Here is a 22342-nt window from a genome sequence, read left to right as displayed (position 1 = left end):
TTCTTTTTTGTCTTTTTCTTTTCTTTTTTTTTTTTTTTGTAATTCTTAATGAAACAGCATTTAACATTACCACTCGAATTTTGTGTTAAAAAAACATTTGTAAACTACTTGCATATTAGAATTTTGTTATCTATGACTTCCTTTATTTTGCCAGAACCTTTCTGCCAGGATTGGCAGTGCCTAGCTCATCTTGCAGATTGGCAATGCAAAATAGGCTGCATGGGATTCAGAATGAAGTGAGTGGAATAGACAGGTGATAATTTACCTTTCCTACCATGTTCTCTTATTCCCTGTTTTCCTGCCTCCATTGATAGTACATATTTTGAATCTTCTGAAGTTCACATTCTCCATATATTTGGTGTTTGGACAAATGGAAATAGGATGATCACTCCAAAAAGTATTTAGAATCAAACGCAATTCACGGCCTCCCAGGGCCAGCCACGGGCCGCCGTCCCCGCCGCGTCCCCGCTGGGCCGAGCGAGCCAACCGCGCCAGAGAGGGCGGGCGCGGGCCGGGCCGCCATGGACCACAAACCGCTGCTGCAGGAGCGACCGCCCACCTACAGCCTGGAGGCCGGCCAGGGCGACTTCGCGTGCGGCCCACACGGCTACGGCACCATCCCCGCCGTGCCTCGTCACAGGGATCCCCACCCACCACCCCCGCGTCTACAACATCCAGAGTCGAACGGTCACCCGGTACCCTGCCAACTCCATCGTCGTGGTCGGAGGCTGCCCGGTCTGCAGAGTCGGGGTCCTGGAGGACTGCTTCACCTTCCTGGGCATCTTCCTGGCCATCATCTTGTTTCCCTTTGGATTCATCTGCTGTTTTGCCTTGAAGAAGCGAAGATGTCCCAACTGTGGAGCAACCTTTACCTAAGGGAACAACACACCTGGCTTTCCTACATCCAGCTCTTTTCTAATGTAAATGTCGTGTATAATAGTTTTATTTGATTAAGCTTCAGGACTGTTTTGTAAAGTGAGGTGGGATAGATTGGCATGTGCCAGCTTGGCAGAATGTGGAAGGCAGTGACCCTGCTCCCAAGGTTAATGACAACTCAAGAAAGCACTGCTTTTATTTTTTGCAGTCTTCGATTTGAGAAAGGTGAGAAATACTGTTTTAAATAAATGATTCATACCATTGTTCAGCGGGTCCTGCGTGTTTGGCGTTGCGCCTGTCACCCACGGGAAGTCTCCTTGGGGGAAACTACACATGCAGAGCCAGTGAGTGGCCGTCTTCTCATTGGCACTGATGATGGCGCAGGAACGGGTATTTCAGACTCTTTATTCAACATTAAACACAAGACCCCCAACAATTACAGAGCACACACCTCGGGCACCTAACGACTCAGTTCCAGGCTGTAGGGGCTGCACATTGCAACTAATGAATGACCTTGGTGTTGGGGGGGTCCCTTACTACACACCAGAGTCACAAAGCTTAAGAAAACTCCCAAATGGGGAGCTATGAAGTCTAGGGTGTGGACTCCCCATTTCCAAACCATGGGCCTCACTCATTCTCCGCTGCTAAAGACAGTGGACTCCCTTAACCCTGTGCTTCTGAAATGGTGGGAGCAGCAGTGGGCCACTAAATAGATTTTAAAATTTGCTTTCTTTCCAAGCTGGGGCACCTTCAAGACAGTGCCACGTGACACCTGCTCATGGTGTAGCCCAGACCTTGTCCTGGGAGGGTGTTAACTAGTCATGCAGCAGCAGCCCTTCTTGGGGGTGCCTGTGCGTCCCCCAGGAGAGCCTGAGACATTGTTCTGCCAGCTGGAAGGAGCTGGAGTCTTATATGCACTGGTTCACCTCCATCTGACCTTGACCAACTTCTGACTTACAAAACAATGATTTATATATGCTGAGATCAAAGTAGCCATTATAGTCGGCTCCTGCCCTCCTCTGTGTGGATCTTAGTCTTCATTGACCAGACCCAGATCCTTCGGAGCAGGGTCAAGCCATAGCCCCTGGTCTGGGGCAGTGTGCAGAGAGGCCTGACCAGAATTTGGTCCTAGAAGGCCTGAAGCTGAGTGCCTGACAGTGGTGGGCTGGAACAAGTGCCACCTGCAGAGGAACTTGGCCTCCACGAGGTCCCCTAGGAAGAGGTTTGTTAAGTGGATGCAGCTTTGGTCACCCTGCTTAGGGAGAAGGCCCTTGGAGTCACATGTTGCCAGTGAGCCAGGCCGCAGTGAGGACGACCTGGGTGGCCCACTGTGAATCCAGCTGAGATGCCAACGCTGAGCTCAGTAGTTCTTACGGACAGTTTCATTAGTGCCCAGTGTGGCTGTGCAGAGGGCAGATGAGCTGTGTCTGCACTTTGCAACTCTGAGGGAGGCCAGGAGTCCTCCATCTCTGGGGAGCTCTATGTTTAACAAGTTCAAAGTTTGTAAGTTAAAAAATTTATTACCTTTAATATGATGTTTTTCATAATTTATATTGCTTAAAATTACGATTTGCATGCTAAGATGCAAACTTTATACAATATTTTCTTTAGACAAATGTTATAATGCTATTTAAGAGTACGTGCTTTATAAAATAAAATCATGGTCTCATTCGCATTTAGGTGCAGAAGCCAACCATGAAAGCATAGACTATCCCTTATTCTGGCAGTTATTATTAAAAATCAGAATATTAAAGATGTAGTAAGGACTGGGATCAAATTTACTTTTTTTTTTTAAACAGAATAGGAAAAAATACTTCAAATGATTGAGCTTGTCACTAAACTATTATTCACTTAGCATAGTTGAGTTTACACATTTCTGTCTTTAAGATAACTAAATTGAGAAAATGCATTGATTTGCTCAAGTAGGATACATTGGAAATCAGGCCCCCTTGGGTGAAGCCTACGACAGTCCCAGCACTTGTCAGTATAGACCTATTGTTGTGCAGGTGAGAACTCGACATCAGAGGGACCAGGAGGATCCGTGGCATCTTCATCGAATGGGCATCTTCATCGAATGATCGGTGCTGATCTATCATTTGTCACTGTTGGTCAGAGTTTCACAGTAGCAAAGGGATTTTCTCCACTGTAGGGGAGGGAGGGGGAAATTATAGACAAACTGTTCCAGGACAGGAATTCCATTTAAAACGAGTTTGCTAACCCCGTTCTTGCTCTGGGTTGTGGCGCTCCCCACCTTCCCCATGTGTACAAGCCTCGAATGATGTTTCTGTGAAAGTCTGCAGTCCTTTCCGTGTGACCCACTGGGGACACGCCAAAGCTTTGCACCTCTGTGGTCCTGGCTGCATGTGGGAACCACCCGGAACAGGAGCTGGACAGGGCACAAGTGCTCGGTCCCTCTAGGCCTGATGCTGGGAAGGGCAAAGCAGGCGGGGATGATGGCCCTCTCAGGCTGGGCCTCCTGGGCTGGAGCACTGCCCACTCCCCCAGGCAAGGGCAGCACCAGCTCTGAAGAGCTGCTCCAGGAGTCACACATACCTGAGAAAGGGCGGCTTTGCAGTCCCTTTTGCATCACTCTGTAGGAAAGATAAAGAGGAAGTTCATGAAAGGCTCATGAAATTGGGACATTTTTAATAAGACCTGCAGATAAAGAACGGGAAAGCGTAAGGACTATTTAAGGTTCCTTGTTTTAAAAGCACCCTGTGGTCTGTATGTGAGATCACCTGTGTGTCTGAATTCATTGGAAAGAAGCAGCGTGAGATGTGACAATGTCCTACGGCCAGGAGGGCCCCTCACTAGTGTCAGAACACGGACCAAACAGCTGCCTCAAGAGTGTGGCTGAGGCCCCCACACAGGCCAGCCTGTGACGACCATGTCCTAAACACGGACACTCAGACCTGGGCAAATTAACTGAGCAGCCAAGCCACCAGGAAACACCTGTGTGCAGGCCAGTGCCGCTCAGGGGAGAGGCAGACTTGGCTCTGGCAGAGCGGTCCTGATGGTGGTGGGATTTTTTGGGAATTGAATACTGAATGAAGACCTGAAAAAGTAGAAGGTAAAAATCAAACCTTGCTGACCGGGAGGCTGAGGCATTTACTGGGGCCAGTGGTCTTACAGACAGGAAGTCCCAAAATGGGAGGGAGAGAAGATGGCACCAACGCAAACGCTGTCTAACACCAGGAACTGCCCAAGCCCTGTGGCGCTGAGCCCTCCGCTGCCCACCCCAGGGCTGTCCCTCCTGGAGTCCCGGGGAGGCCACTGAGGTTCTCATGGGCGCTGCTGTGCAGTGCCGACTGGGGCCAGGTGTGTGTGTGCACCTTTCTCCCTCATTAGTTCTTGCTGTTCTCTGGAGAAATTGCCACTGCTGCACGTGGACACCCAGCAGAGGGCAGCGAAAAGCCGTCCGGCCAAGGGAGCCAGGCCCAACTGCCTTGAAGTCCCCAGAAAGCTTCCCAGGCTCCGGGTTGTTTTGGCACATGGAGACTTGGAATACTTCTTCTCACTTCCCAGCGCCAGCCTTGAGGGTGAAGGCCAGGGCCAGGCTCCTGCTGGATGGTGTCTTCCAAATGCTGGGCCCAAGACAGCTGGGTCCCGGGTGTGACCGAAGCCTCAGAGCCCTAGGCCAGGGCAGCTGCAGCATCTGCTGTTCCTCACAGAAGCACAGCCACTGCCCTGCTGAGCAAATCCCAATAGGGCCTTGAAGTGGCTGCAAAAGTGACTTTTCCAGGGGAGCCAGGCTTCCCCGACAGGCCTCAGTAGGTCATGTCTGGTGTCATTCCTAATGTGTTGGTTTTTGTACTGGGGAGTGAACCCAGGAATACTTAACACTGTGCCACATTCTGAGCCCTTTTTAATACTGTTTTTGAGATAGGGTCTTGGTAAATAACTGAGGCTGGCCTTGAACTTGGATCAGCCTGCCTTCGCCTCCTGAGTTGCTGGGATTATAAGTGTGCCCCACTGTGCCTGTTGATTGCCTTCTCAAAGAGCTGGAGTGACGCACTGCCTGGAGCAGGAAGCCCGTGGTGACAGCCCCTGTGCAGGAAGGGATTTTCCTGTAGACTCAGAGGTCAGAAGGGCACTGTGTCTGGCCAGAGCCACTCCACACACCATGCCAAGCACTGCTCACACCAGCAGGCCCAGCCCTGGACCCTGCCTCCCACTGGAAGGCACTTTCTAGCCTTGGGGTAGAGCACTGTTCCCTCCCTGTGCTGCCACCTGGGGGCGCAGGCGCTCTGCCCACTGGAACCGGAGCCAGAAGCTTCCTCTACCTGGGAGCCCCCACCAGCAGCTGTGCTCCAGCAGAGGCTTGCGCTTGCTTGGAGCCTCATGGCCCAACTGAATTTTAAAGCAAGTTCACTGGCATTTTAATGAGCCCTGGCATCAGTCTGGGTGCTTACCCACCCCGCCTAAAGGAATCCTGGCAAATCTTCAAGAGTAACGTGGCACAAGGCAAGGACTGCCATGAGGAAGAGGGAAAACAGACCAGAACCTCTCAGGTGTTGGGGCAGATCCTGGTGCTGTGCCCGTGTCTCCTTGGGCATACCCCGGCACTGGCATGGACCAGCAGGGCACATGGCCACCAAGGTGCTGCGGGCAGCCAGTGCTAACAGCCCATGCTGAACACACCCAGGCAATTCTGTCCCCGGCAGGCCACTCAGTGCCAGGATACTGGGATTCTGGCCTTGCGGGAGGGATGGGAACTGCATGGGGTGTGCATGGGTGGTGTTGGGGCCCTGGGGCCAGGGAACCTTGTTTCTTGAGCTGCTGCTGGATACAGAGTCACTTTATGGAAATGTGTTGTGCACTTTTCTGTATGTGGTATTCTTTAATAAAATGTTTACTTAAAAAAAAAAAACGCAATTCACATTACACATTGTTAAAATAAGTTGCTTACTCTTAAGTCTATGGATCACTATAGTTTTAATGACTTACAATTCAACACAACTCTACCAATGCCCTAAACTTTAATTTTCAATGCGTTCAATGAACTAATAATGTATCTGATAAGGGGTTAAGTGCAAAAATTGTTTTCCTGATGCACATACAACTGAAATTTTATCCATCCACTTGTTTTTATATGTTCATCTCCTCCACCATATCTCATACTTCCTGACATAAGGAATACAAACTTTTTGGATTACAAAATTTTCACACAGGAAGTTGCAAGGATGATGGCCATTAACCTATAAAATCTTGGCAAAATATAATGAAGAAGTACCAATGTTTTAAAATGAATAAATCATGAAGAAAATTCAGCAAAAGAATAACTATTATTTAATTTTCATTTGCTTTTAGGACAGCATTAAAAACTGCACAAATATAGGGGCTGCTATTTTTTAAGGCCACAACAGCTAGCCAAAGTGGAATCCCTGCCTGGGATGCACAGTGCTAGTGGGATTCATTGTTGGTGAAAAAGCATCATCTCATGATTTTTCTCTTTCCTTCCTTCCAACTGAAAAATTAAGCATGATACTGAAAAAAGGAAGGCACGGAGAGAAGGAAGGGAGTTACAAAAGCAAGAACACATATCACACACTACAGTGCTGCTATTTGAAAAGAGTCACGTAGATTTGTGCATCAGATAGCCCTGAAGATGACAGTGGCCTTGTCCAAATCAGTGTATTGCATTCCTAAACTACATTTCAGATAGAAGAATGACCTGGCTGACATCAATGTCCTGCAAAAGGTGCCAGATGAGCTGAACCTAGCCAGAGCTGAACTGGAGATGCTGACTGAGAACCTGACAGAAGAGTTGGCCTATCTGAAGTAGAATCAATCATGAGGAGGCCAAAATTTGATTTTTTTCCTCCCACACCTCAAAATTAAAACATCAGGTTTGCAAATCTGGAGTTAAAACACGACCTGTTTAAGTTGCCATTTGTTTTGGATGTGCCCCTGCATGTACATTGCTGCTACTGCTGTTTATAATGGTTCTTACTAAGGTTTAATTAATCAGACACACATTCTGATTTTGTCATTTTCATTATAGGTAATAAATTAGGTAATAAGAATTTTAACTCTCTTGATTTAGTGATCTTGAAAACATACTATATATATAGTATAAATATATTGTATATTATATATACTATGTATATAGTATTTCAAAAGTTATTAAATAAAGAAGTCTACCAATAACATAAAATGCTATCTGTGTCACACATGGCACTCTGATGGACCACAGTGTATACCAGTGACTGGTGTAGAGAATAGACACTGGCAGTAAGTTTTTACTCAGTTTTCAGTGATTCTACCAATTCTGCAGGATTAGACACTTCTTGCAGCCCTTGGCTTAACAGCTGTAGATGAAATCTCTCAAGCAGCTTGCATACCAAGCCTCCCCTTCCTGTACAGACAGGACAGTGGATTCTCTAGAAGGAGGGTTAACTAATCCTTCTGGCCCATAGACACAGGATATAGAGTCCAGGGTCACTTAAATATCCTGTGAAAATATCTTTAGTTGCTATTTTTGTTGTTGTTGTTGGTTTTTAGTGTGCCCAAGAACATTTACTTTTATTTGTTCTGATTAGTTATATATGAAAGTGGAATGCATTTTGATACATCATACGTAAATGGAGTACAAATTCTCATTCTTCTGGTTGCACATGATATAGAGTTATTCTCGTCATGTAATTACATTGTAATGGGCCAGGCTATATGGATAATATCCAATCAGACTCCATTTTGCCCTGAGACTCCACATCATGTAAGAAATGCTTCTCCCAGGGAAATCTCCACCTCTACCCATCAACAGTTGCTTAGCATAGCATGTTTGGCAACATAAAATGGAAATTCTTATAGAATGTAAAAGTGTTTTCTTTTTGGTTCCCATTTTTCTTGGACAGTGTGTTCTGTCAAAGATTGATTATCTAGATATTAGTAACCATTCTTTACCATGTACATGACATTTTTGTCCATGCTGGGTGAACAAACAACAACAACAACTAGTAACATTGTCTTTAAAGTTACCAATGCAGTTTTGTTTCTAGTTGTTGAATAAATGTGAATGTCTATAAAATGTCTAATATCCATTGTTTCTAGGATTTTTTCTCAACTGAAAAAAAAAAACTGATACTGTTCAGTGCACTTCTCTGATATCTTTGATTTTAAAAATAAGTAAATTTTATTTAATATATATAGAATTAATTTTAAATAAGTTTGTTAGAGACATCTAATTGGCTTACAAAGTTAAAATGTTAACTGCTAAATATAACATCAAGTACTCTTGACTCCTAAATTTTATAGGGTAACATACTTAAACATTAAATGTGTTTTCCTAAATTGATAAATAAAAAGAATTTCAAATTACTTTGTGTTGTCACTAAAAATGTGTTTTTCATTCTGCTTATGATTTTAGATCTCATGACATTTGCTTATGGTTTTGAATTATACAAACAGCCACTTATTATTTAATGTGTTTTGAACTACAAAAGGTGTACTCACACCCTGGGTGGGGGTTGAAGGGTATAGACTTGCAGACTACCTATCCCTTGGATGGTGGATCTGGACTACCAGCTGGTGAATAAAGTTTCCATCTCCTGCTTTAAAATCAACTCAGTAATTTATTGCAATGTCACCTTTACAGTATATGCACATAGAGTAATAATTTGCAATTCATTCTGCTCTTCTTCCTCCCATCATACCCCTCTCCCCTTTCACTCCCCTTTGTCTAATCCAAAGGATCTCTATTTTTTCCTAGCTCCACTTCCTTATTGTTCATTAGCCTCCACATATCAGAGAAAAACACTAGGCATTTTGTTCTTTGGGATTGGCTTATTTCGCTTAGCATCATATTCTCTAGCTTCATCCATTTACTGATAAATGCCATAATTTCATTCTTCAAGAATGAGTAATATCCAATTATGTATATGTATTACATTATCTTTATTAATTCATCTCTTGAACAGCACCTAGTTTGGTTCCATAGTTTGTAACTGCTTTGCAAATATAACCTCATGACATCTTCACCTTATCATTGTTGAGAAGGTTCATTTACTAGGCCCATTTGCTGGATGAGAAAACGGAATCTCAGGGAATTCCACCTAATTATTCAGAGATATTTTGTAAAGCAGAAATACAAATCTAGTTCCATAAGCACCCCCAATGCATCCTACTTCTACACAGTTCATGGCTGACCTTATCTTACCAAAATCTTAGCCCCAATCCATCCTGAGAAGAAGGAAATCAGGCTGGCTCTTCCAAGAGCCCTCTGGACAAAGGTTGGCCTCCTCCACTCTTAGTGTTATTTTTTTCTCTGATTGCCTGGCTCCTCTCCAGGCTCGTCAAGCTGTCCTCTCCCATCTTTGTCATTCAGTGACATCGCCTGTCATTCATGTTTTTATAGACCTCTGAGGATGAAAAAATACACATGGATTTCAGAATGGCTCAAGATGTAAATGACTGGTCATAATTGGACACCCTAAAAGGGGATGGCATTGATGGCACAGGGGTATAAATCTCATGATGGGCCAGAAAACTCATTTACAGAGCAGCCAAAGGTTTATGTAGATCCATAAAATGGCCACAAACAACCTGAAAATTTAGGTAGTAACTCATCTGGAGCAGTCATAACCTCTTTCTGCTGGAGAAATATCAGTGGCTTCTTTTGGAATTGAATTAGGTGTGAAAAATAGCTCCTATGCCATTTGGCTAGGAAAAATGGTAATGATGATGAAGGTGATAATGCAATAGCTTATATTTATAGACCACTTTGCATACATTATTTCATTGAATATTCACAAAGTCCTTTCACTGACTGTCCTAGTCAGTTCTAGCTGCTACAACAAAATACTCTAAGCTTAAGAAACATTTATTTCTCCCCATTTGGGAGGGTGGGAAGTTCATGGTCAAGGTACTGACAGTTTGAATTCTTGGAAAGATCCCTCTTTTTGCTCATAGCTGGCTGCTTCTCACTGTATTCTCACTTGGTGGAGAGCAAGTAAGCCCTGGTCTCTTTTTCAAATTCTGAGAACACTAATCTCATCTTGGGAGACATGCCTCCCCTGGCCTATCAAAATCTGATTACCTCCCAATGGCCTCACTTCTCATGCCATCACATTGGCATTAGGGCTTTAACATAAATTTCGAGGAGACACAAACATTCAGTAGGGAATGCACTGTGGAGTCCTGGGCATATTCTGTATCTTCTCTGTGCTTCTGCTGCCTCATAAAGAAAAAAGAATGGTAATAACTCCTGATCAATGTCTGTGTGTGTGTGTGTGTGTGTGTGTATGAAACATTGAATTAAAAACAGGTGATTAGATGATATATGCAAGTAATCCACAATTTAAAAAAAAATGAATATACATACATAGGTGTCAAAAGCTGAAACCAAGTTTAAGAAAAAAATTCGTGTGGGAATAGAAAATATTTCCCAGGAAGAGGATAAAAATGGAGTTTTTTCCTGATGATATCAACTTTTTAGGAGATCTAATACATATTTATGAAATTTAACATGATAATTTAGAAACAATGATACATGCTTATATTATACATGTATTACTTTATTCTGATTCCACATTTAGAAATCAATTTTTAAATAAAACTCATAATAGTCCTCTCCAACATTGGTGTTTTTTTTTTACCCTCTCCAAAACAAATTTGGAGTCTTAAAGGCAGTTTCCAGGACTTGAGTTCTATTCCCTCTAAAGCGAGGGCAAGATGGGTCCTTGTGAATCAGTATGATCTTGAAAAACCACAGTGAGGCCTTCATGTGGCTTAGTATATTTGCAAGTTCATTCTACAGGTGTATGTTTGTGAGCACCACAATGTGTATTCCTTTTAAATGACTGAACAACACTTGTACACAACACTATCCATAGACTCAAACCCAAGGCCACATTCCAAGGAATCCTAGCAATCTGTACTTTCTATCTGATCTACCCCAAGCATGAATTGCTGATTTAATAAGAAATAAAACAAGCAATAAAGACTGTGTTTACCTTTGTTAGTAGAAAATAAAGAGTTTGGCCAACCTCAGACTTCAGGACCACTCAGGTGTGGCCCACATTTGGTCACCCCGTCCATCAATGCAGTCAGTACCCTGACTCCAGAGGCAGGCATGATCTAGGAGGGTGTCCATTTTTCCTCCCTATGCAGCAGGAAATGGTGACTGGAAGAGGAAACTGAGAATTTCCCAGCCTGTAAGCCTGTGGGGAGGCCTATGGTGGGGGCCATAAACCCATCTTCCAGCCATTTTCTCAAAAGCACTATGATTTCATGACACTCGGGAAGTGAAGGAGCTTCTGGTTCTGGCCACTCCAGAGGAAAGTTCAAGATAAGTGCCAATTCAGCTGTGTGGATGAGGAAGGACCTAGACACTGAGCCCCAGGACCATTTTCTTGGCAACCCAACTCCAACTTTGTCACCCATTGCAAGTCTGTGCTTCACTGGCCCATCAGGTGATTCCATTACTTCCAGGACCCTGATTTCCAATGCAGCCTACTGGGCAGCACCTCGAACTGGGTTCAGAAGGATGCAATGCCAGGAATTATCCCACCAGGAGAGATGAGCACTGCCACAACCTCACCCAGAGGCCTTCACTGATTACTGCAGGTCCAGTGGACCCAGAAAAGGCCATGGGCAATGGAAGGGGCCCAAGGAGCACCCACTTGGGACAACAGTCCCAGGTGAGGCTCCCTCCAACCTCACTCCTCCAGGTCCCCACTCACTGATATTTTGCCCAGTTCAGAAGCAAGCCCAGAACTCCACCAGTGAGGAGGAGGGACAGTTCTTAATAGCTGAGCATGGAGGAGCATGCAGGGCTGCTTAGTGGGTTATGGGAAGCTTGAGCTTGAAACCTCACAGCTAACTCTGGCAGGGTGCCCTTCCATCCAGGAAAAGCCAAAACCCATGACAACTGGAACCTCCCAAGAGTAAATGCTGAGTGGATCTCTGGGTCTGTAGGTGTCTGCGTTGGATTGGACTGGTGAAAGGTAACATCTCTTACACTGTAGGAACAGTAGGAGGCCTAGTATTGTCCCCAGAACAGCTAAGCAATGAAGACAGTCAAACAATTGGAGAGCTGGGGTTGTGGCTCAGTTGCAGAGTGCTTGCCTAGCACGTGGGAGGCACTGGGTTCAATTCTCAGCACTGCACAGAAATGAATAAAGGCCTGTTGACAACTAAAAAAATAAATTTAAAAATTGGAGAATCTTGATAACCAAAATTCAAAGAAAGCAACGCAAATATGAATAAAACTCGATTTTGTGAGTGCACAGCTGGGTTTTTCTGGTTTCCACACAAAGAAAGGACTGTGCACAGAGGGTAGCATTCCCTCCCAGCCTGCCCTGCTGAACCCCTCAGCCAGACTCTGGGGGATGCCTTAAATGCATTCTCAGCAGCTGTTCCCTCCACTGTTCCCAGAGAAAGTGCAGGAAGACACACAGGCCATGATCCCAAAGCTGCCACCACCTGCAAATGCTGCTCAGCCAAGAAACTTGCCCCCCAGCAGTTCCCCTTCTGACTGGCCAGTCCCAGGCAGGACAGCAGACAGAACTCTGACAGCTCAGGGGCGGGGCATGAGCTGAGGGATTCTTGCCATTGCAAGAGCTCCTGGCTGTCAAACTGAGTCCCGCCCACCCTCACCAGAGCAAGGCTAGATACAAACACTAGCTCACACCTTCAAAGGAGGACAAGGTGTGCTTGCCCAGCCCCAGCAAGCGAGATCCTGGAGATGCCATCACCACTTGCTGGTGCACCGCCTATCTAATGACAATTGCTTTCCCCTTCAGAGGCCCAGGGAGGTTACCCCCTGCTCCAAGCTTGGAGGCATGGGGGGCGCTTATATTGGGGCCATGCCACTTCCCGCCTTTTCAGAGAAGAGCACTCCTGAAGAGGCACCTACCTGTCCCTGTACTGGAGGTGCAGGTACTGCCAGCCAAACACCCGCTCATCACCCTAGTCCGCACGTGCTCCACGCCCCAAGAGCTACCCTCAACCCGCAGCAAGAGCCTTCTCAGCCCTCTGACTGCCCCCACATCCATTGGAGTTCAGCCCATCTGTGCTGCCATCCTGGCTGCCTCTGGGGAGGGGCGGGGTCATTGCACCAGTCTGAGGGGAGAGATTCCCTGGCCTTGCCATAGCTGCCACCCCTCAAACCCAGCATCTACAACCCTTCCGAGATGATCCGGAAACCTCACTGGGTCAGGAGGTGGGTGGACCAGCGCGATCTGAATCACATCCCAGTGTCAGCACTCAACAGTCCCCCCAGGACCCACGCACACACAGGCACGCAGTTCCCTTGCCTATTTCTTCCACAATGGTGCAAGCACGTGGACTTTGCACGTGCATGAAGACTTTGCACGCGCACGCGGAATTTGCACGTGCAGCGTCCGTTGTCCATTCCTGGCGCAAGCCTGCCTCTTGCCCAGTATTGACGGTTTTCCTCACGTGCTCGCGTGTTCTCCACTCATTCCTTCCTCAGCTGCGCCCTGGCAACAGGTCTGAGAGCCATTTCACCTGAAGCTGCGTGAGCAGCCGAAGAAGGCCTTCTGCGATGGACACTAGACCATCTAGCGCCCACTGGCGCCTTCGCTAAGACTGCCATGGAGACTTCGCAGAGCAAGTGTTGTCCCTCACCCCTGCCCCAGGTGCTGAGAGGCAGAGACCTGCCAGAAGGGTCCCACAAGAAGCCCAGTCATGGGCCGCGCCCACTTCCCTATACTGGTTGGCCACTAAGGGCTTCCTGGGCTGGTGGCATCACTCACAGGTCATCTTGCCGCCATCCTGCAACTGCTCCTCAGCGGTTGGGAAAAGTGCCTGCTCGGTGCTTTTCCAGGGTCCTGCGGACCCTTGGATCTTTTCTCGGAGACTTGGATATTGCCTCCTCCCTCCGCATGCCAGGTCTCCTGAAGAGGACGCTGCTGTCAACTGCAGCTTTCATGAATTCCTGCATCCCAGGCCGCAGACTCAGACAGCCGCCTTGTAGGGTGCAGGGGCAGGAAGTGGCTCCTTGCCAGCTTCCAGCACCCCAAGAACCCTGCCCAGGGAGGACTGTGATCACAGCCCCTGGAGACAGTGGCCAAGTGGTGGCTGACCAAGCAGAGCACCCTGTAGATAGAGAACATCAGAGGGGGGGCCCTCAGGTCACTGGAAGAGCATCTGCTTTTAGGCCCCTGGGGACCCATAGCTGTGTGCCTGCCTTTGTGCCCAGGCCTGGGCCTCTGTGGAGAAACCTCTGCACCCAGAGCTCCCAAGACAGAGCTGAGAGCTCCCGGGCCATCTGCATGAGCTCCTGCCCCAAAAGAAACCCCATCAGCAGCTTCTACAGCTCCACGCGTGGTCTCCGAGCCCTGAAGAGGAGGGCTCCAGACCCATCCAACGGGGAGCCGCCCCTGGGATGTTCTTCATCCCCAGGGATTCCCCCAAAGAAGGCCCAGGGTGAGAAGGTGGCAGAAGGCAGGGCGGGACACCCATTGCCCAAGAAGAAGTCCTCACCCATGGGAGACACCAGTAGGCCACGGAAACGCAAGTTTCCTCTGCTGCGATGCTGCCGAGGGGAACCTCTGAAGCTGCCACCACCTCTGTTACTGGCCTGTGCAGTGACTGCTGAGGACCTAGACAGGGAGAAGAAGAAAGCTCTGCAGCGCATCAACGGTCTTCTGATGGGTGAGACCCAGGCCATTGGGAACAGCTGTGCCATGGCCCCACAAGCCCATGGGGGGGTCCCCTCTCCACTGGGAGGGTCCAGGCCTCTGGCATCAGTGGGCCTCAGCCAGACCTTTCCCCATCCCCCCAGCAGCACAACCATGGTGGCCCACACCCCAGTGTGGGTCAGTTCTGCTGTCTCTTCCCAGAGCCATCCTCCCATCACCAATCTTACAGGACCGCTCTCCCCCAGCCTGCCAATTGCTGCTTTGGCCCTTCCTCCCAGGCCCTCTCTCAGCACATTGGCAGGCTTGGCTGCACAGCCAGTGGCCCCCTTTGGGGTCACACCCTTGAACACCACTATGCCTTCACAGCCCCCACATCTGGGGCCTCCCTCCACCTTGGGTAGGAGCTTCCCGCACTCTCACCAGGGCCCAAAGCCCTACTGTACTCACAGGACCTCACCTGTAGCAAGCTCCAGCTCTCCAGCTCGAAGGGTGCGAGGACACAGTCCGCAGGGTAAGCAGCCTCTCACCCCTGGAGCCACCATCCCACCAAGTTCTGGGGTTCCTGGTGGGATGAAGCCTGGAGCCCCTAGCTTTGTCAGCTGTCATCAGCGTGGACACGTGGGAGCTCCAGGTCCAGGGGCAGCTCCGATGCCACCCTTGACTGTGGGCCCAACAACCTTGGGCAGCCTAAACTACTCAACCCCTGGGTCTGACAAAAATAGAAACTCCACTGTGGGTCCTCCTGGCAGCACCCAGACACATTCAGTGACCTCAAAGGCAGCTGGGAGGAGAGACTTGTCCTTGGGTCGGACATCACACAAGGAAATATCCAGCTCAGAAAGTAGAGAAACCCCCAAAACTAGAGAGCACCGTGGGGCAAGTTTGGGAAATGACACCTCCAGTGGCCCTAGCCAGAGCACCACCATGGCACCCAGAAAACACACAAAAGAGGGTAAAAAAGGGCAAGGAAAGAGTGGAGTTCCTACCCCGAGTGCCATTCCTCAAAGCCTGCCCATCCAGAAAGACCAAAGCTCACCTCCAAGGACAAGTACTACAAAGGGTGTCTCTAGTTGCCCTTCAGTCTCTGGGACATCAAGGAGATCAGAGAGCCCAGACTTGCTTCCTGACCTCATGTCAGCCTTTGGGGCCTGGTGTAGCTCCTCCCAAAGAGGAGAAACCCCAAGCAACAGGAAGCCAGAAGGAGCAATGTTGGAACAGAACACCTCCAGTGCCCCTAGCCAGAGCACTACCATGACACCCAGAAAACACACAGAAAAGGGTAAAAAAGCACAAGGAAAGAGTGGAGTTCCTACCCCGAGTGCCATTCCTCAAAGCCTGCCCACCCAGAAACATCAAAGCTTACCTCAGGGGACAAGCACTCCCACTGAAAAGGGTATCTATAGTTTGCCTTCAGTCCCTGGGACATCAAGGAGATCAGAGAGCCCAGACTTGCTTCCTGAGCTCATGTCAGCCTTTGGGGCCTGGTGTAGCTCCTCCCAAAGAGGAGAAACCCCAAGCACCAGGCAGCAACATGGAGTAAGTTTGGAACAGAACCTTTCCAGTGCCCCTAGCCAGAGCATCACCATGGCACCCAGAAAGCACACAAAAGAGGGTAAAAAAGAGCAAGGAAAGAGTGGAGTTCCTACCCCGAGTGCCATCCCTCAAGGCCTGCCTAGACAGAAACACCTAAGCTCACCTCAGGGGACAAGTACTACCACGGAAAAGGGTATCTCTAGTCTCCCTATGGCCCCTGTGACTTCAAGGAGATTTGAGAGCCCAGACTTGCTCCCTGAAATGATGTCAGCCTTTGGGGCCTGGTGTAGCTCCCCCCAAAGAGGAGAATCCCCAAGCAACAGGCAGCAACATGGGGCAAGTTTGGAACGGAAAACTTCCAGTGCCCCTAGCCAGAGTACCACCATGGCACCCAGGAAAAACACAAAAGAGGGTAAAAAGGGGCAAGAAAACAGTAGAATTTCTACCATGAGTGCCATCCCTCAAAGCCTGCTCACCCAGAAACACCAAAACTCACCTCAGGAGACAAGCACAACAAAGGGTATCTCTAGTTTCTCTTTGGTCCCAATGACCAAAGAGAAACAAGAGGATCAGGGAGCCAAGACTTGCTCCCTGAACTCATTACAGCTTTTGGGGCCTTGTGTATCTCCTCCCAAAGAGGAAGCACCCCAAGCAACAGGCAGCAACATGGGGCACAGAACACCTCCACTGCCCCTAGCCAGAGTACCACCGTGGCACTGGGGAAACACACAGAAAAGGGAACAAAGGGGCAAGGAAACACTCGTGTTCCTACCCTGACTGCCATCCCTCAAAGCCTGCCCACCCAGAAACACCCAAGCTCACCTTGCGGGACAAGCAGTACAGCCAGTAAGGATACCTCTGGTTACCCTTTGGTCCCAATGACATCGAGAGGGTCTGGGAGCCATGACATGTTCTCTGAACTCATTATAGCTTTTGAGGCCTTGTGTATCTCCTCCAAAAGAGGAGGTACCCCAAGCAACAGGCAGCAACATGGGGCACAGTTAGAACAGAACACCTCCAGTGCCCCTAGCCAGAGCACCACCATGGGGACCAAGGGACAGAAAGCAAGGCACACCCCAGGGAAAGCAACCTCTGGTGTGGCCACAGTTACTGCCATCCCCCAAAACCTGCCCACACAGAAAGGCTTAAGCTCTCCCGGGGGAACCAGCACCACATCCTCAAAATCAACCTCTACTTCGATGTCCACCCATAGTCCATCTATGAGCCCTGGGAGCCAAGACTGGCTCCCAGATCTGATCTCTGCCTTTGGAGCCATGGTCATCAGCCCACGTGGAGAAACAAGAAGCGCAAGAAAGCGCTAAGAACACACTTGGGCTTTAACACCTTCAGCCCCCCTACCCAGATAAGATGATGCTAACTTCTTTAAGGACTGACACTGCCTAGATCCCAACAGTCCTCCACTGCCCTCAACTGGGCCTCAGCTGGCCCTGCCTCCAATCCATGGGGCCACTGGGCATCCTATCACCTCCACCATAGGATGGTGAGTCTGGCATGCTGTAGGCCTTGAAGACTTGTGAGTGCACTCAATTTGACCAGGGTATCCACCCCAGGGAAGCAGGGTCATGGAGACAACAGCCCATGGGAGCAATTCCAAGGCCAGCTACTAAAATACAGTATTACAACTTGTTTGTCTTATAAGTAATCATCTTATTATTATAAATTACCTTCAGTTGTTACATGAAAATTTGTACTTGCATAAGGCTTTATGAGACAATAGTTTTAAAACTTGTAAGGATAATACAATATAAAACTAATAAGAGTAAAAGATTTAATTTTATAATAGTTATAAATTAAGGAATATAATTTTTATAATTTGAAACATTTACTTATTTATATATAGTGTTTTTGTTTATTTTGGAATATAGTAATCTTTATAACAAAAGCCTATCTTCTGAATTTTATTTAAAAAAACTTGAATAATTGTCTTAACTTGGAATGAGATGAAAGAATTATAACTTAGGTATGGTGGCCACTTGTTCAATCTTAGGCAAGATGTTTTGATTTTGAAACTAATGTTAATTTTTACTTGAATATTATTTTATAAAAAAATTATACATAATTTTTAAATTAATATTAATTAGTGAACATAATTTATCATTATATATGAAACATGAAACAGACAAGGTAAGAGAGCTTTTAATTCCCTCTTAAGGGAAAGAGGCAAAACATTTTTAAACTTTAAATAAGTTAGGCTCTCTTTGTTGTCTTTTAGAAATATATTTAAGTTGACTTCTCAGGAGAACATAAAATTTTATAACATTTCTCAGTAGTCATCGTGAACCATAGAGTGAAGCTACTTGAAGAGGTATCCCATCGGCTTATAGGAGGGTGCAGTTGGCTGAGCGAGGAGGCCAGTGGTGATACCCTGTCTTTCATCCATAATGAGGTGGAAAGGGTGTTTAGGCTTAGGAAGAGAGAGAGTGCAAGAATATATAAGAGCATTCCTGAGTTTGTAAAAGGAATTGGCTAGTAGCTTAGGGGAGGTGAGGGTCCAGTGAGGGGTCTCCTTAGTGGCTTTGTACAAGGGGTTGGTAAGAAGAGCAAAGTGGGGAACCCAATGCCTGAAAAAGTCTGCCAGACCCAGGAAGGAGAGGATGCAGTCCACTGTTTTGGGTGGTTGTAGGTCATGGAGAGCTTGAATTCTGTCTGATATCAGGCTTTTAGAGGTTGAAGTGAGAAGTGTACCTAAATAGTTAACTGAAGAGGTAGTAAGCTGGGCTTTGGCTGGAGAGGCCCAATAGTCCAGGGACCCCAGGAAATTTAGGAGCTGAGCAGTGTGAGCTCACAAGCCTTGAATGATGAACCGCATAGAAGGTCATTCACATATTGTAAGAGTGTGCTGCCCCCTAAGTCACCAGCAGTTAGATCCCATGCCAAGCCTTCCCCAAAGAGATAGGGACTGTCCCTGAAGCCTTGGGGTAGGACTGTCCATGTCAGCTGATGATACCTAAAGGATGTAGGGTCTTCCATGTGAAGGCAAAGAGCTAATAAGAGTCAGGATGGAGGGACACTATAAAGAAGGCATCTTTAAGATCCAGGACAATAAAGTGAGTGCTCAAAGGGGGGACATGAGAAAGAAGAGTGTCAGGGTTGGGAACCACCAGGTGGATGGAAATAACTGTCTCATTCATTAGGCGGAGTTTCTGGACTAAGTGATGGGCTCCTGAGGCTTTGCATCTTGGCAATATGGGAGAGTTGCAGGTGATGTCAGTAGGAAAGCGGGGTCCCTGGGCAAGTAAGCAGTCTATAATGGGTTTAAATTGCTCCCTATAGGTTTTGGAGATGGGAAAATGGGGACATAAAGGAAGTTTAGTTTGCAGTTTCAGCTAAATATGTACTGGCTTGTGGTGGAAGGCTATGACCGGCTTGAAGATGTCCCAGTCCTGGAGATCAACTAGATCAGGGGATGATGGCACAGCAGATACTGTCTGGTTATTAGAGAGGGTAAAGATTAGAGGCAGAAGGACATGGGTGGTAGTATACTCTGGATGTATTTTGGACCGTGGCTCCTAGTAATTGGAGAACATCTCTGCCTAGGAGAGGAATCGGACAGGATGGAATAACTAGAAAAGAGTTTGTGAATGGGTGTCCCTTCAGGGCACAGGTCAGCTGAGCAGTTCAGTTTGGGGAGGAGGGTTTGCCTTCAATCTCCATAACTGAGACCTTGGAAGAAAACAGAGGCCCAGAGTGGGCAGACAAGACCGAATAGGTAGCCCCTGTGTCCACAAGGATGGTTGTGGACTTAACCACTACCTGAACTGTTATCCTGGGCTCTGTGAGTGTAATGGGGGTCCTCAAGTCTGGGCTTCTTCAGTCTTTTGTGAACCCCAATAGTTTAAGTGAAGATACCACCTAGCTGGTCATACTCCGATGTAGAGGCACCAAGGAAGGGCCAACCATGTGGCAGTCACTCTTCAAATGTTCTGTCTGCTTAGAGATAGGGCATGGCCTGGAAGGAGGGTGTGGCTTTGGGCATTGGTGATTTCAGTGACCTTTGCATCCACATTTGAAGCAAGTACCCAGTGTAGAGGCATGATGGAACCTCCATGGAGCTCTTACTTGAGCTGTAGGCCTCAGGGCTCTGGTAAGGCCTGGGTTTGAAGTGTTACCTTTTTCTGTAATTGAGCCTACCTAGCTAGATCAGCTGACTCCTCCTGGACATTATAAACTTTAAAGGCCATTTTCACCAGATATTGGATAGGGTTCTGAGGGCCCTCCTCAGCTTGTTTGAGCTTTTTCTGATATCATAGGTTGATTGAGCCTGCTAGATGCGGGCTCACTCATGTGGGTAAGGATGGAGGACAGAACAACAGAGATGTCATGCCAGATAAGATCATAAGTCTGGGAGAGGTATTGGAATTTTGAAATATAAATAGAAATGTCAGCAGAGAAGGACCCAAGGTGCTCTTCTATCTGGGAAAGATCTTGAAGTGAGAATGGGACATGTACTGGGACAATCCCTTCAGCATGAGCCACTTCCCTGAAGGGACAAAGGAACTTTGGGTTATCTGTTAAGAGGGTCTGGTGGGACTGGGTGTGGGCACTGACAGGAGAAAAGAGGGGTGAGTGGGTGGAGATAATCATGGCTTCAGGAGAGGAAAAAGGGGGGGTGAGAGGGATGGAGGGGGAGGGGAACGGTTGTGTCAGTAGAAGAGGTGGGCAGAGGAGCCTTGGCTGCAGGAGAAGAGGGAGTTGTATGGAGTGAGGGAGGAGGAACTGTGGTGGCAGGAGGAGGGCTGGAGGGGTAAGACGGGTGGCAGGAGCAGATTGGTGTGTATTGGGAGGAGGAAGACAGGTAAGGTTGGGCTGAGAGCAGCTCGGGTGTTTCTGAGGATGTGGAAAGAGAGGTTGATGAACAATGGGAAGGAGTTTGGGATTTTTCCTAGCAAGGAAGACTGGAGCAGGAGAACAGATAGAACAGAGAGGAGGACAGAGCAGAGAGTAGAGGGAAGGACAGGATCATATCTCAAAAAGCCTGAATGTTTTTGCCCACTTTCCTGTCCAGCAACAAAAATTGTCCAATTCAGTAAGGGTTTCAAATCAAAGTTCCTTCTGGCGGACATTGTGACTCATTGTTTAAGTCTGGTTCTTTTTCAAACATTCTCTCTCTTGGGTTCATGTTCTGCCTTAAACCCCTTCAATCTTTCAGCAGAATTCTCTCAGATTCCATTAATATTTTTAAAAGATTAATGTTTTGCATAGTTTGTCTGGCAAGTTCAAATATTTGGCATCAGTGCCAAGAAAATTATAGAATGTAGGAGGTGTCAGGTTTTCTTGTATTGTGAAATTTCTTGTATTTGTGCTAAATTTGCCCTGCCGATGAGATGGATGTGTCTCCGCTACTTATTTATTTACTTATTTATATATTTTTAATCTAGGATGGAACACAGAGGAGCTTAAGCACTGAGCCAGCCATATCTTCAGCCTTTTTTTTTTTTTCATTTTCATTTTGAGAGAAGCTATCACTAATTTGGATAGGGCATCACTATTTTACAGAGGCTGGATTTGAAATTTTAATCCTCCTACCTCAGCCTCCCATCTTCTGGGATTAAAGGCAGGCACTTCCATGTCCAGTTGTTTTGGATCCATTCTTATCATCTGCCTTCTCCTGGTGCAGTCGGCTAAGGATGGTTTGGTGTGTGGTGTTGAGTTTCACTCCAGATGCACTCCATTGCTTCTATTCCTTGTTGCATCTCTAGCTGTGACTAGTGAGGATTGACCCTGGGCATCGAGTTCCACAGTGTGAAGGAGTGGAGTTCTCTGTTTGTCAAGAGAGTGGGGAGCCTCTGGTGTTCCTGTGGTGTGATGTAGACAGAAGTGTCTGTGGGTCATGCCTCTCTACTTCCTCCTGTAGTTGGTAGGGAAGTGCCTACCACTAGAAGAGGTTTTCTTGAGCACTGATGGACATTGGTTTTGTCCCTTAAAATCTCATTTTGGAACAGATATGTGTATGCAATTATCCAGACAGCTCCTCTGAGGAATTGGAATGCTTATTACAGAAAAAAGATGTGTTTCAGATGCCAATTCTGTGTCCAAAAGAGACTGAAAATGAAAGAGCTGCCCAAAATAGTGGGCCCAATTTGAGGGCCATATTGTTTTGAATATTGGCAATGAACTTCACCTAAATGTCCAAGACTGGTAGAAAATTGAATTGAAAGGGGCTCAGAAGCACCCTGACTGTAATTATGTTCTCACCTTTGTCTCCAAAGTAATTCACCAGTTGAGTAAATCATGAGGAGTTCTTTGGAGACTGTGTGATGCCTGAAGTCTCAATCAACATGGAACACACAAAATAGGACTCACAC

General features: G+C 47.1%; 1 pseudogene; it reads left to right on the top strand.

Moving 5' to 3' along the window:
- The first annotated feature begins 521 nt into the window (after positions 1–521).
- On the top strand, positions 522–1139 carry LOC143386005 (membrane protein BRI3 pseudogene; annotated as a pseudogene).
- Positions 1140–22342: the final 21203 nt, after the last annotated feature.

This window comes from Callospermophilus lateralis (assembly GCF_048772815.1).
Source record: "Callospermophilus lateralis isolate mCalLat2 chromosome 11 unlocalized genomic scaffold, mCalLat2.hap1 SUPER_11_unloc_3, whole genome shotgun sequence".
NCBI classification, from domain to species: domain Eukaryota; kingdom Metazoa; phylum Chordata; class Mammalia; order Rodentia; family Sciuridae; genus Callospermophilus; species Callospermophilus lateralis.
This window is presented reverse-complemented; position numbering and strand designations above follow the sequence as displayed.